We start from the raw sequence: 14,995 nt of genomic DNA on the forward strand, positions 1-14,995 counted from the left end.
ACGACTTGAGGTTCACGATGTGCATCTGAGGGGAAGCGATGCAGGGGTTAATGAACATCTGGGGCTCAAAACACTCGGCTGCGCCCACTTCTTTGGACTCCTTTTTCAATGCACCTGCATTTTTTTCCTATTGTTTCAATGGTTTTATATGTACAGTAAAGTACTTAAATTACTACTAATTATCCTGTTTATTTTTGTTCTTTTTTATGTGACTCAATACGATCGTATATCAATACATGTTCCATATAGTTTATCAATACAGGGTCCATATCCTTTCTCAATACAGGGTCCCTATCCTTTCTCAATACAGTCCCTATCCTTTCTCAATACAGGGTCCATATCCTTTCTCAATACAGGGTCCCTATCCTTTCTCAATACAGTCCATATCCTTTCTCAATACAGGGTCCCTATCCTTTCTCAATACAGTCCCTATCCTTTCTCAATACAGGGTCCCTATCGTTGCTCACCTGTCTTGCCGGTGTTCTCGCTCTCGTACAGGGCAGAGGTGTTGCCGTAGTTGACGAAGGAGAAGGCAGTGAGGGCAGAGTCCTCGATGGCATTAGCCGACACGATGTCGATGGGAGACTGTCTGGAACCATTGCAATGGTCTGGGGCGATAGTGGGCCAATGGCTGTCACCTGGATACAAAATATAGTATAGTAATACATAGATATTATATGATGGAGTGTTAAAACATTTTTTAAGTGTCTAAAGTGAATGTTAAAGAGTGAGTGTTTAAAGTGGAACGCGCCAACATTATGGGAAATTATCTTATCGTCTTCTCCAGAGTCAGACAAGAAGATAGAAACCAGTTTCCTCTCTGTGCGTTCAGTAGAAAGATATCTTGCTGGAAGCTAGCCTAGCTTAGCGCAATTAATGGAAACAGAACAGGCAGGCTAGCCTAGCTTAGCACAATGAATGGAAGCAGATACAGACCAGCTAGCCTAGCTTACTGTAGCACAATGAAGTCAAGTGGATACAAACCAGCTAGCCTAGCTTAGCACAATGAATGGAAACAGAACAGGCCAGCTAGCCTAGCTTACTGTAGCACAATTAATGCAAGTAGATACAAACCAGCTAGCCTAGCTTAGCACAATGAATGGAAGCAGATACAAACCAGCTAGCCTAGCTTAGCACAATGAATGGAAGCAGATACAAACCAGCTAGCCTAGCTTAGCGCAATGAATGGAAGGGGATCATCCCTAAGTTCCCCGGGTCCTATGTTCCCCTTGCTTGATTGATTTAATAATTTTATTAATTATTAATGTCCGCCTTGTTTCGAACTGGTTAAGCTTAGGCCCTCTTTCGAAGTTGGTTAAGGTTAGAGTTTGGAATCAGGGCTGGTGGTTTAAAATGGTCAAACATTTTCAATCAATCAATCAATCAATCAATCAAGCGGGGAACAGGGGAACATAGGACCCGGGGAACTTAGACATGCTGGAGGGAAGGAGGCAAGGAGATCACAAGAGAAGAGGCTGCTTACAAATGGAATCCGGTGAATTATTTACATTTAGTGACTTAGCTGAACACGTTTATCCAAAGAGACTTACATTTAGTCACTTAGCTGAACGTGTTTATCCAAAGAGACTTACATTTAGTCATTTAGCTGAATGCTTTTATCCAAAGAGACTTATTTTTTTTATTTGAAATCTTTATTTCGAACATGCAATGAATACAAACAAACAATAACAAAAGCAAAATACAACTCAATCTACATGTTCGAAAAGGAGTAGGAAGAAGTATACACTTATTTAATCCTACCCCTTTTCCACTACTCAAATGAGTGTACTATTTTAAAACATAAAAAAGAAAAAAATATATATATATATGCAAAACAAAAAAACTAAAACTATATATGTAAAACATGAAAGAAATAAAATAAAAATGTAAACACCCGTGAATATCAAGTCCCTTCCTCATCCCTGTACCTTGTGAACATCATTTCCTTATACATCAGTTTGAATTGTCTCATGTTTGGACATTTATTTAGCACCACATTTAGACTGTTCCACAGTTTCACTTCACATATCGAGATGCAGTGTCTTCTCATGGTAGTGCGTACATTTAGCACTTTTAAATTGTGTTCTTCCCTCAGATTATAACCCCCCTCCCTATCAAAGAACAATTCTTGAATGTTTCTTGGAAGTGCATGACTTTTTGCTTTATACATTAATTGTGCCGTTTTAAATTCCACAAGATCATTTAACTTCAATGTCTTTGACTCCAAAAACAATATGTTAGTGTGATCACGATAACCTGCAATGTGAACTATCCTTATGGCCCTTTTTTGGAGTATAAAAAGTGGTTGTAGTGTAGACTTATAATTGTTTCCCCAGACTTCAGCACAGTAATTTAAATATGGTAAAACTAGTGAACAGTAGAGAATGTAGAGTGATTTTCTATCCAGAATGGGCTTTACTTTACTCATGACTGAAATGCTTCGTGAGAGTTTAGATTGGACATGTTTTATGTGAGGTTTCCAACAGATTTTATGGTCTATTATTACACCTAGGAATTTATTTTCATAAACTCTTTCAATAATCACATCATTTATTTTAACTTGTACCTGAGTATCCAATCTACAGTTTCCAAACAACATCATTTTAGTTTTGCTCAAGTTCAATGATAATTTGTTTCTATCAAACCATTCCTTCAATTTCTTCATTTCAGATGTAATGACCTCTAAAAGCTGCTGGACATTCTCACCAGAAAAAAAAAGATTAGTGTCATCCGCAAATAAATACATTTAAATATATTGGATACTTTACATATCTCGTTAATGTACAAGATGAACCGTTTTGGACCCAACACTGACCCCTGGGGGACACCACAAGCAATGTCCAAACATTCAGATTTATAATCTCTCATTGTCACAAATTGTTGTCTTTTATTTAGATAGCTTCGCACTTAGTCCAATACTACCCCCCTGATCCCATATCTCTCCAATTTCCTGATTAATATATCATGATTAATAGTATCAAATGCTTTTTTTAGGTCAATGAATACTCCAGCTACATGTTTTTTTTTATCTATGGAATTTGTGATTTTTTCAATGAGTTCTATTAATGCTAGTGATGTTGACCGGTGTGTTCTGAATCCATACTGGCTATCGGTGAGTAAATTATGTTTATAAATGAATTTATCTAATCTGTTGTTGAAGAGTTTTTCTAATATTTTTGAAAACTGAGGAAGTAGAGAAACAGGCCTATAATTTGTGAAGTGGTGTTTATCTCCAGTCTTGAACAGAGGTATGACTTTTGCTATTTTCATTTTATTCGGAAATTGACCAGTTTTGAATGATAAATTGCAGATGTGCGTGAGTGGTTTTGAAATCCCACTAATGACATTTTATTACTATTTTCATATCTATTTCATTACTCTCTGTAGATGTCTTGTTTTTACATGTATTAGTAGTTTCTATAATTTCATTTTCATCTACCGCTTCCAGAAACATTGAACTAGGATTTCTTTCAATATAATTGTCGTTTATGTCTTCAGGAGTCACTGGATCTGGGATTTTTCCCGCTAATTCTGGTCCAATATTTACAAAAATTTACTTACATTTATTCATTTAGCTGAATGCTTTTATCCAAAGAGACTTACATTTATTCATTTAGCTGAATGCTTTTATCTAAAGAGACTTACATTTAGTAAGATAAGATAAGATATTCCTTTATTAATCCCCTTGGGGAAATTCCAGCGACACACACATACAGCTCATCGTCTCATTAATAATAATAACAACATCACAATCATTACATTTTTACAGTAACAACGGCACAGCATAAATTCACACAGACATGTACATTTGTTGACACATGTCATCTACAGCAGTGGTTCCCAAAGTTGGGGTCGCGACCCAAAGGTGGGCCGCGAGCAGCCACGGATGGGCCGCGAGATGATTTAAAAAAAATAAAAATAAATTAAAAAAAATTAAAAATAAATTTTTTTTTTATTTTTTATTTTTATAATTTTTTATTTTTTTATTAAATTTTTTTTTGTCAGGCCACTGAACTTAGAAGCAGGCCAGGACAGTGTTTCTAGTTGTATTCTAAAATTCTATTCTATTGTATTCTAAAATGTGACTATATGGTTTTATATTAACTTAATAAATAAACAAAAACGAAAAAACTACTTATTTCAACGAACATTTCAAACTAAATAACAGATTATGCACATAAAACGCTGAAAACAACCGAAGCAACAATAGTATTTTAATGAGGCTATTATTATTATCATTATTATTTTGCAACAAGTTAGCCCTCTCATAAATAGCACATATAAATGAATAACTAACTTGAACTAACTTAATAGGATTGAAGTGATATTTGGCTTAAAAAATCGGTCGCCTGACAAAAAAAATAAAAATAAAAGCCAGACGATGTGCATTGGGCCGCGGCTCTCTGACGCCTTATTTTCTGGGCCCCGGCCTGAAAAGTTTGGGAACCCCTGATCTACAGAATGCCTGAGACGCCATATGCGATAGTCAGGCTGCATCAACAACTGAGTAGTTAAACAAAGTGTCGTTGCGCCAGGTGGCGGGAGGGAGGGAGGGAGGGATGGCCGGGCGGGATCAGGAGACAGTCTTAGGATCCATTCCTACAACGCGCATACTGTTGGCAGCCGTCCAGAAAAGTTCTTATGGTGCTAGGCGTACACACGGGAGGGGAGGAGGTCTGGGTGGGGGTTGGGGGTGGGGGAGGGGGGGGGGGGAGTGCCGAGCCAGATCTGGTGGGGGAGGTGAGATGTTGGGTAAGGGAAACGCCGCATTCCAGTTGTTATCTTGTTATCCCCTTTCGAGGCCGCGTGCACAGACCATGGCATTCCTCACTTTTAATTCTAAAACCATGGTGGTTTTAACAAGTTCCATGTGGGAGACTTCCAGTCTGGCCACAGCTGTCACCAGACGGTCCACACGGTTATCATCCTTTTGTTCGTCTCTTTTCCCGATTATTCTTGTACAAATCCAGATCCAGATTGCGATCGCTCCCAAGGCGATCAGTAGGATTGTGATGATGTACACGATATGTCCCGATTCAGCTGCGTTCTGCTTCCTTGAAGAGAACATTGATGACCAAAATGACCAGCTTACTAGTTGATCCATTGTAGTTGAGTAGGGAGCCAAGTCTGTTGAAGAAAGTAGAATCCACACCGACAGGGAGGCAGTTAGGGCCGGCGAGAGGAACGACCTTGAAGGTCTAGGGAGAGGAAAAAGATATGCGACTGGTCTCTGCAAGAGGGAGGGAGTAATTTAGCTGAATGCTTTTATCCAAAGAGACTTACATTTATTCATTTAGCTGAATGCTTTTATCCAAAGAGACTTACATTTAGTCACTTAGCTGAACACGTTTATCCAAAGAGTCAAACAATGTTTAACTTGAGTGCTACAGTGTTGAGTGCATAGTAGCATAGACATAATTACCATGAGAAGTAGTAGTATAAGTATAGAAGCATAGTAGTGGGGTATTATATAATAGTACAATTATGGGTTTTTTACCAGATATGTTTGGAAGAGGTGTGTTTTTAGTTGAAAAATTGGCCGGGTTTCAGCTGTCCTGACTGTGGTGGTTTCAGCTGTCCTGACTGTGGTGGTTTCAGCTGTCTGTCCTGACTGTGGTGGTTTCAGCTGTCCTGACTGTGATGGTTTCAGCTGTCTGTCCTGACTGTGGTGGTTTCAGCTGTCTGTCCTGACTGTGGTGGTTTCAGCTGTCTGTCCTGACTGTGGTGGTTTCAGCTGTCCTGACTCTGGTGGTTTCAGCTGTCTGTCCCGACTGTGGTGGTTTCAGCTGTCCTGACTTTGGTGGTTTCAGCTGTCTGTCCTGACTGTGATGGTTTCAGCTGTCCTGACTGTGGTGGTTTCAGCTGTCCTGACTGTGATGGTTTCAGCTGTCCTGACTGTGGTGGTTTCAGCTGTCTGTCCTGACTGTGGTGGTTTCAGCTGTCCTGACTGTGGTGGTTTCAGCTGTCTGTCCTGACTGTGGTGGTTTCAGCTGTCCTGACTGTGATGTTTTCAGCTGTCCTGACTGTGGTGGTTTCAGCTGTCCTGACTGTGATGGTTTCAGCTGTCCTGACTGTGGTGGTTTCAGCTGTCCTGACTCTGATGGTTTTAGCTGTCCTGACTGTGGTGGTTTCAGCTGTCTGTCCTGACTGTGGTGGTTTCAGCTGTCCTGACTGTGGTGGTTTCAGATGTCTGTCCTGACTGTGATGGTTTCAGCTGTCCTGACTTTGGTGGTTTAAGCTGTCCTGACTGTGATGGTTTCAGCTGTCCTGACTGTGATGGTTTTTTAGCTGTCTGTCCTGACTGTGATGGGTTCAGCGGTCCTGACTGTGATGGTTTCAGCTGTCCTGACTGTGATGGTTTCAGCTGTCCTGACTGTGGTGGTTTCAGCTGTCCTGACTGTGATGGGAACCAATAATTAATCACCAATAATTCAAAGCTCAATTCTCCACAAACAACACCAGTACAAGATTGAGAACACAGTGAACACAGCCAAGTAGCATGATTGAAGACAAACAACAACAAAAACAGTCCCTTGTAAGTCATTAAATGTTTCTGTCAAATATTCTTTTGGTAACATTACCTGACCTACAAAAATTGGCTGCAAAAGTTCTTGAAAGTTTCATGTCTTACCTTCTGAGTTGATCTGTTCACACCTGTGTTCTCCTTCTTCTTCTTCTTCTTGGACCTGTGTTCTCCTCCTCCTCCTTTTTATTAGGCCCAGAAAGACACGCCTCTACTGACCTTTTCTCTGTTTGAATATATCTCCTCCCAAAGGGATCAAACACGGGTTCAGGTTGTGTAACACAAATACCTTGTCGGGACCGAAAGGGGTTGAACCATTACTGCATTGTGTGGCGTAGATTACCCCGCCTACCCCACCCACCCAATCACCTCCAATGTACAGCCCCCCCCCCCTCCACCCCAACTACCCAACCTCCTCCAATATACAGTTTCTTCGTCAAATGTATATAGTGGTCTCCTTTTTAGACTTTTTTTGTATCACAAACAGTACTGTATTTGTAAATCTGGTATGTCATAAATGTATAGATGTAGCAGTACTGTCTATCTGTATGTCATGTATGTCTCCTCCCCACCGTATGTATATATTCTCTCCCCACCGTATGTATATTTCTCTCCCACCACCCCCTCCTAATGTACAGTCCCCTACCCATCATATGTATATACTCTGTCAGGATCTATGGGTAACAGTACTGTATATTTGCATATCGTATATGTCACAAATGTAACAGTACTATATACCTGTATGTCATGTGTCCCTATGCCATAAATGTCATGATGTCATATATGTTGTGTATGTCATAAATGTCACTATGAATTGAAAATGGGGGACCCTGATGTAAACAAGACAAACGTCTTTCTCTGGTCTGCATCCCCTTAACAATTGTATGTATTGAGCCGTACTGTATTGTACCCATTCTGCAATCTGTTAAATAAAGTTTTCATTCATGCATATATGTTAAGATGAATTGAAAATGGGGGACCCTGATGTAAACAAGATGAAAGTCTTTCTCTGGTCTGCATCCCCTTAACAATTGTATTGAGCTGTACTGTATTGTCCCATTCTGCAATCTGTTAATCAAATGTTCAATCAATCAAAGACCTGCTGTGCTCACAGCCGGCCTGAACGTTCACTGAATCAAACAAAATAGGCAATCTCACTGACCCTTAGCTGCCAGAGTTGTACCCTTCCTGCTGAATTGTTGTACAGAACTTGTAAGTCACTTTGGACAAAAGTGTTCAGCTAAATGACAAAAACAATTGATATTTCCAAATGAGAGGAATGTGTTTTTATCTGGAATCAAACAGAGCCCCCAGGCTGAGGGACAGTTGACTCACGGGTTTGAGCCAAAATGTCGACCATTGTCGACTAACGAGGCAGTAGCCACACCGGAGTCATCTGTTGAGCTGTTGGTCAATAACATGCTTTGTTTCAGTTGGCATCTGGAGAGAAGACTGGTTTTTGACGGAACTAAACTGGCCCAGTACGTTTGTATCTCAATAGGGAGGTGTAGTCTGACGTCACTGGTCGTTCCACCCGTATAGGGAGTTATCAAGAAGATTTGGTCAAGAAACTAATGAAGGAACGGGACAATGCTTTAAAAATTGCCACAAAATCAAAGCTGTCTCACGATAGACAAACATTTTTAAACAACAAGGGAACTGAGAAAAGGAAAAGCAAATTTCTTCATCTCAATTATTGAAAATGCCCACGATAACTCAAAGGTTATGGAGTCAGATCAAGAAATTAACTGGTCAAAACAAAGCTGCAATTAAGCCAATTGAACTGAAGGTCTGTGGCCGCAATAGCCCAAAGCTTCGCAGTTCAGGACAGTACTCCTAATCTGCCATCTACTGTCAATATTAATGAACCAGCAGTCGTACCAAAATCAGTCACTGAGATAGAGGTTGCAAATATAATTACATCCCTCAAATCCTCAAGAGCTAAGGATATATATGGCATGGACACACTCATGCTGAAAGAGATAAACTCCTCTATAGTGAAGTCACTGACCCATATAATCAATATGGGTTTCAATCAAGGGAGTTTTCCTAACCCATGAAAGCCTGCAGTTGTGGTCCCTTTATTTAAAAGTGGTGACCCTCTCATGACATCCAATTACAGACCCATCAGTATTCTACCCATAGTGTCCAAGGTGTTTGAAAAACTGATTGCCAAACAGGTCACTGATCATCTCAATAACAGCTCCTTCCCACTGCACCCAATGCAATTTGGATTCAGGGCTAACCATTCAACAGAAACAGCAACATGCTTCTTTTTAGAGAGAGTTAAGGCTTCAATGGACAGGGGTGGGGTTGTGGGGGCTGTGTTCCTTGATCTAAGGAAAGCTTTCGACACTGTTAACCATACTATTCTACTCCAAAAGCTGGTCAATTTCAACTTCTCCATAGAGTTCCTCAACCTCTTCAAATCATACCTTTCATTCCGTTCCCAACTTGTCAACATTGAAAATCATAAATCTACTGCCATCTGTCTGTCAACTGGTGTCCCGCAGGGCTCTGTCTTGGGTCCAATCCTGTTCAGCATGTACATTAACAATTTGCCTTCTGTGTGTGGCCAATGTGATGTACTGATGTATGCTGATGATACAGTGATCTTTACACACGGTAAAACCACAGAAGAGGTTGCAACAAAATTGTCTAATGTCATGGTGAATGTCATATCCTGGCTTAAGAACAGCTGTTTACAATTGAATGTCTCTAAGACTGTCTGTATGTTCTTCTCCAAGGGCCACAGAGAAGTTGCAGAGCAGGATATCTTTATCTCCGGTCAGAAATGACAGTATCAGAATATAAGTATTTAGGATTACCCAAACCTTAGCTTCAAAAATCACATAAAAAAAGTCTGCAAAAAGGTAAAGTTCAGCCTATCAAACTTCAGGTACATAAGAAACTTCCTTTCAACCGAGGCAGCAAAGCTATATTTTCATTCAATGGTTCTTTCCCACATCACATACTGTTTGATAACCTGGTCCAATTCACATTCCACCATTCTGAAACCACTTCAATCACTATACAAACAAGCAATAAAAATTCTAGACAAGAAACCATTCAGGTACCATCATTGTCACATTCTAAAAAAATATAATCTACTCAATTGGGAAAACCTGATTCTTTATCAAAACGTCTGTCTAGTTTTTAAAATAAAGTGTGGATTGCCTCCTCCTCCTTTGTCTGGTTTCATCAACCTCAAGTCTGCCTCAACCAGGAACACTAGAGGTGCGGCAAGGGGGGACTGTACAATCCCTTTCAAAAAAAGTGTATTTGGCCAGGCCGTCTTTTCATACAGAGCATCCCACCAATGGAACTCAATACCTCAAACAATTAGAGTGTCCACCAGGGGCGGATTTAGGATTGTAGGAGATCCGGGGCTTAGCCCAGATGGGCCCCTTTTTTTTATTTTTATTTTTTTTTATTTATTTTTTAAATTATTTTTTTGCAGGCAAGGGGTGGTTTGGAGGGTGTCCGGCACGACCCCCTCCACGACAGATTTTTTTTTAATTTAATGAACCTGTACGTGCAATTTCCTGCAATATAGAGCCTTCAATCTTGACCAATAAAGATGCTCTTTTCACTATAAAACTCAGTTAAACTCAGTTAATCCCCCCCCAATTTATATATTGGGGGGGGATATATCATATTTTTCATATAATCAAAAAGTGGTGGAGCAAGATCATACCTTTGCTCCCCCAAGTTCAATAGTGGGAGAGCAGAGATGCTCCGAATGCTCTTATGGCCAGGCGTCTATGATTCACTGATACAAAGTAAAATATTGCAGTGCAATAAAATAGTTAGTAAAATAGAATAAAATAATGCAATAGTGCATTGCAATAAAATAGTTATCATCGTATTTTTTCGGGAGGCCGGTAAGGAGTGCATTACAGTAGTCGAGTTGGCTTGAGATAAAGGCATGGATCTGGTTTTCAGCGTCCTTTTGATTTATAAATGGCCGTACTTTAGCTATGTTTCTAAGGTGGAAGAATTAAGTTTTTGTCAACTTGTTGATTGTGATTTAAAGCTTAGGTCTGAGTCTACCATAACACCAAGACTTAACTCACTCAAATACAGTTAGCAGCTGGATAGACCACAGATGGAAATTAGCTTCTGCTAAATCTGGTGCAAACATATTTTCATGTAACAATGATGAATTGTAAAAAAAAAAAAAAATTTATTTTTTTTTAAATAGATTCGGGGCTTTTCAGAATACATCCGGGGCTTGAGCCCAGGTAGCCACCCCCTAGCTCCGCCCCTGGTGTCCACATCATATCACTCATTCAAGTGCAGGGTTAGGGAATGGCTCATTGAAAACCAGCACTGTCAACACTGAGGTGTCTGTGTGTGTATGTGTGTGTGTGGATATGGTGCGTCTGTCTATGTCTGGGTCTCTTAATATGTCATGATGTGCTCTGTCCTTGTGTCCATGACTGTATTGTGACCTGTATCCCTATCGTATGTCTATGTACTTTTGTTGTGTTTTTATTCTAATGTTATTTATCTTGATTTTATTCTGTTTTTATTGCTAACCCTTTTTTCACACAGGATTTTAGCCTGTACCTTCTGGCAGGGGGACTGCCAATGGAAATTTGCCTTTTGGCTCAAATTTGGTGCATTTACATTTGTAAAATGTTTTATTAATGTACACTGTCCCCCTTGAACAGATAAAGTAAACCTAAACCTAAACCTAAACATATCATTGGGGAAATGGATTATCGGCTATTGTAACAATTCTGCCGCATGGAAATTGAAACGCTTTCCATTTGTGCACAAAATGAGTTCCCTTCTATCACTAACATTATTGTTTAAGCATTTTTGGTTGAAATAAAATGTTGTGATTTTTTTTATGATTAATTGCGAATATTTTCATGGTGATCTATAGATTGTGGATGAATAAGCACAGAAAGGTACACCATGCAAATGTTTATGCTTTATTTGTTTTAAACGAGACAATTTTGAAATGGGCAATGGGGAAATACATTGCGTTGGACAGAGGGTGGAACACGAAAAACGGCAATGACGTAACCACTACACCTCCCTATGTTGTTTGTCGCCCATCTCGTTAATCTGCATGACAAATAAAGACTTCCTGAAGGGTGTTTTCACATTATAGTCCTTTAAGCTGTAGGAATATTTCGCCTAAAGGTACATGCCTAAGTAAATGGAAGATTGCTCCACTTCTGCAAGGTCAATTTGCATGTTCTTGGTATCTAGGAACATCTCGGGACCTGGGGGTATGTATTTCCAGTGTCAGAAATATTGTGTATGTTACTAGGCTGAGTAAATTGTAATGAAGAAAAGGAGAATATAAATGATGATTTATGATTTTTGCATCTTTGATCATGTTAAATCTGCAGGGTACGAGAAAATGCTCACTGAGCTCATTCACCACCTTATTGAGATCATGTGTAAAAAAAATCTAAGCAAATGAATAAAGGGAAGATGATTAAACAGAAGGATTTGTAGATACAGTAATTAATGATAATTGATTTTAATTATAAATTCATATTTGACCTTGAACTTGACCTTGACCTTATTATGGCCAAATCATACATCTATGGATAGGGAAAATGCTCCTCTTTCCAATGGCAGGGTTGAATCAGGATTTAGTCATTTCCTTGTGTTTTTTACGATAATTAGTATTTTCCGATACATTTTTTTTTTTAAACATTAATCTCTTAACATCCAAGTGCCCACATGTGGACGATTCTTTGCCGACCTCTAGTGGCTCGGGTGTGCATTTCTTTTAATACAATATAGATAGAATTAAAGCCCTATTAGTTGCCTGTCGATTGCCCTTTCAGGTGACAAAATCCGTTCAGCGGTTCTCGAGTTACATGCCGATATGTGAGGCGTGCCCCAAAGTACGCAAAAGTACACATTACCACCCCCGACTCCCGGGGCTCTAGCTCCGTCAATCATTTGGCGATCTCAGAAATCTTTGCACAGGGTTGTAGCCAATGAGTGTGGCTTTCCAATGATATGGCCCATGATATGATAATTGGGGATCTAATGGTCTCTATTGATCGATTTATGATAAAGAAAAGCAGGGGGGACCTCAAGGCTTAACAATCTAAACTCAGTCCTTTTGGAGAAGAAATGTACTCATTCCTCATTGATCCCATTTACACTTGATATAACATGTGCTATAAGTGGTATTTGTTTATAAAAATAAAAATAAGTGTTAAGTAGCTCTACATTCTGACAGTCATCACTGATATAGAGTTGAGTGGTTGGTCACTCAGTAACATGGGTCCCTCCACTCTGCAGTAAACACAAAGTAAATGTGCTAGTATCCCTCCCCACTTCATCCAATCAAGATAGAGAACCCTAGATATTATTATTTTTACTTATTTCAAGAAATCTTGCCAAGCCAAATTAGCTGGCAGATTATTTTACTTATTTCAAGCACATAATATCCGTTTTTATTTCTTATTTTTCTCTCTCTCTGATTGTATGAAGTTTAGGTTTAGGTTTACTTTATTTGATCAAGGGGGACAGCGTACATTAGCGTACATTAATAAAACATTTTACAAATGTAAATGCACCCAGTTTTAGCCAAAAGGCTAATTTCCATTGGCAGTCCCCCTGCCAGAAGGTACAGGCTAAAATCCTGTGAAAAAGGGTTAGCAATAAAAACAGAATAAAATCAAGATAAATAACATTAGAATAAAAACACAACAAAAGCACATAGAACACACGATAGGGATACAGGGCACAATACAGTCATGGACACAAGGACAGAGCACATCATGACATATTAGAAGACCCAGACATAGACAAACGCACCACACACACACACACACACACACACACACGCACACGCACACGCACACGCACACGCACACGCACACGCACACGCGCACACACACACACACACACACACACACACACACACACACACACACACACACACACACACACACACACACACACACACACACACACACACACACACACACACACACACACACACACACACACCTCAGTGTTGACAATTCTGGTTTTCAATGAGCCATTCCCTAACCCTGCACTTGAATGAGTGATATGATGTGGACACTCTAATTGTTTGAGGTATTGAGTTCCATTGGTGGGATGATCTATATGAAAAGACCGCCTGGCCAAATACACTTTTTTTTAAAGGGATTGTAGGCCTACAGTCCCCCCTTGCCGCACCTCTAGTGTTCCTGGTTGAGGCAGACTTGAGGTTGATGAAACCAGACAAAGAAACTTGAGGCAATCCACACTTTATTTTAAAAACTAGACAGACGTTTTGATAAAGAATCAGGTTTTCCCAATTGAGTAGATTATATTTTTTTAGAATGTGACAGTGATGGTACCTGAATGGTTTCTTGTCTAGAATATGTATTGCTTGTTTGTATAGTGATTGAAGTGGTTTCAGAATGGTGGAATGTGAATTGGACCAGGTTATCAAACAGTGTAATGTGAGAAAGAACCATTGAGTGAAGGTATAGCTTTGCTGCCTTTTTTTCTGATGTATCTGAAGTTTGATAAGCTGAACTTAACCTTATTGCAGACTTTTTGTGATTTTTTAAACTAAGGTTTGGGTCAATGTGTACTCCTAAGTAGACTAGATACTACCTGTAATTTCTGAGCAGAGATGAAGATATCCTGCTCTGCAACTTCTCTGTGTGAAGTGGGAACGGGATACCAGGAAATGTATTTTCTGATGATGGCTGTCAGAATGTAGAGCTATTATTTTAACATGTAGACCACTGATTTTAACAAATAAGAAAAGGCTTACAGTACTGAAGCCCTAAGAGGCCTTACATTCATACATTTAATTTACTCCGTTTCCCGTGATAACGAGTTCATTTAATTTGTTTTCTCGTGATAACGGGATAATTTTCTCGAGATCTCAAGAAAACGAAACGATAGAAACGCTAGTATATATTAAATCACTGCAGGAAACATCACATCATTCAGTGGCGCAATGTCAGAGGAGCAGGTAGCCCCTTTGGTGACTGTGATGCGGTGCACCATCATCAGTGAATACCACGATCACAACACCAGAGGGAGCTCCACAAATCATGTTCAACCCAGATTCGGCTCAAACAAGGGACTAAACACGTTTCGCAATTATGCCACATCAATGTGGAACGCTCTACCCACAGCTGTAAAGGAATGTGAATCACTACCCACCTTCAAAACCACTCTCAAAGAGCACCTACGGGAGACTGCAATTCGAAACTGGCCCCTGTAAATGTCCAAACCCAACCCCCTCCAATGTACAGTCCCCCCCCCCACCCAACAATGTACAGTTCCCCCCCCCACCTACCCACCCCACCTCCTCCAATGTACAGTTTCTTCCCCCTCAAATGTATATACTCTCTTTTTAGACTATTTTTGTATATTTGTAGATCTGGTATGTCATAAATGTATAGATCTAACAGTACTGTCTATCTGTATGTCATGGATGTCATATATGTTATGATGAAT

This window comes from Notolepis coatsorum (genome assembly GCF_963971535.1).
Source record: "Notolepis coatsorum genome assembly, chromosome: 14".
Taxonomy (NCBI): Eukaryota; Metazoa; Chordata; class Actinopteri; order Aulopiformes; family Paralepididae; genus Notolepis; species Notolepis coatsorum.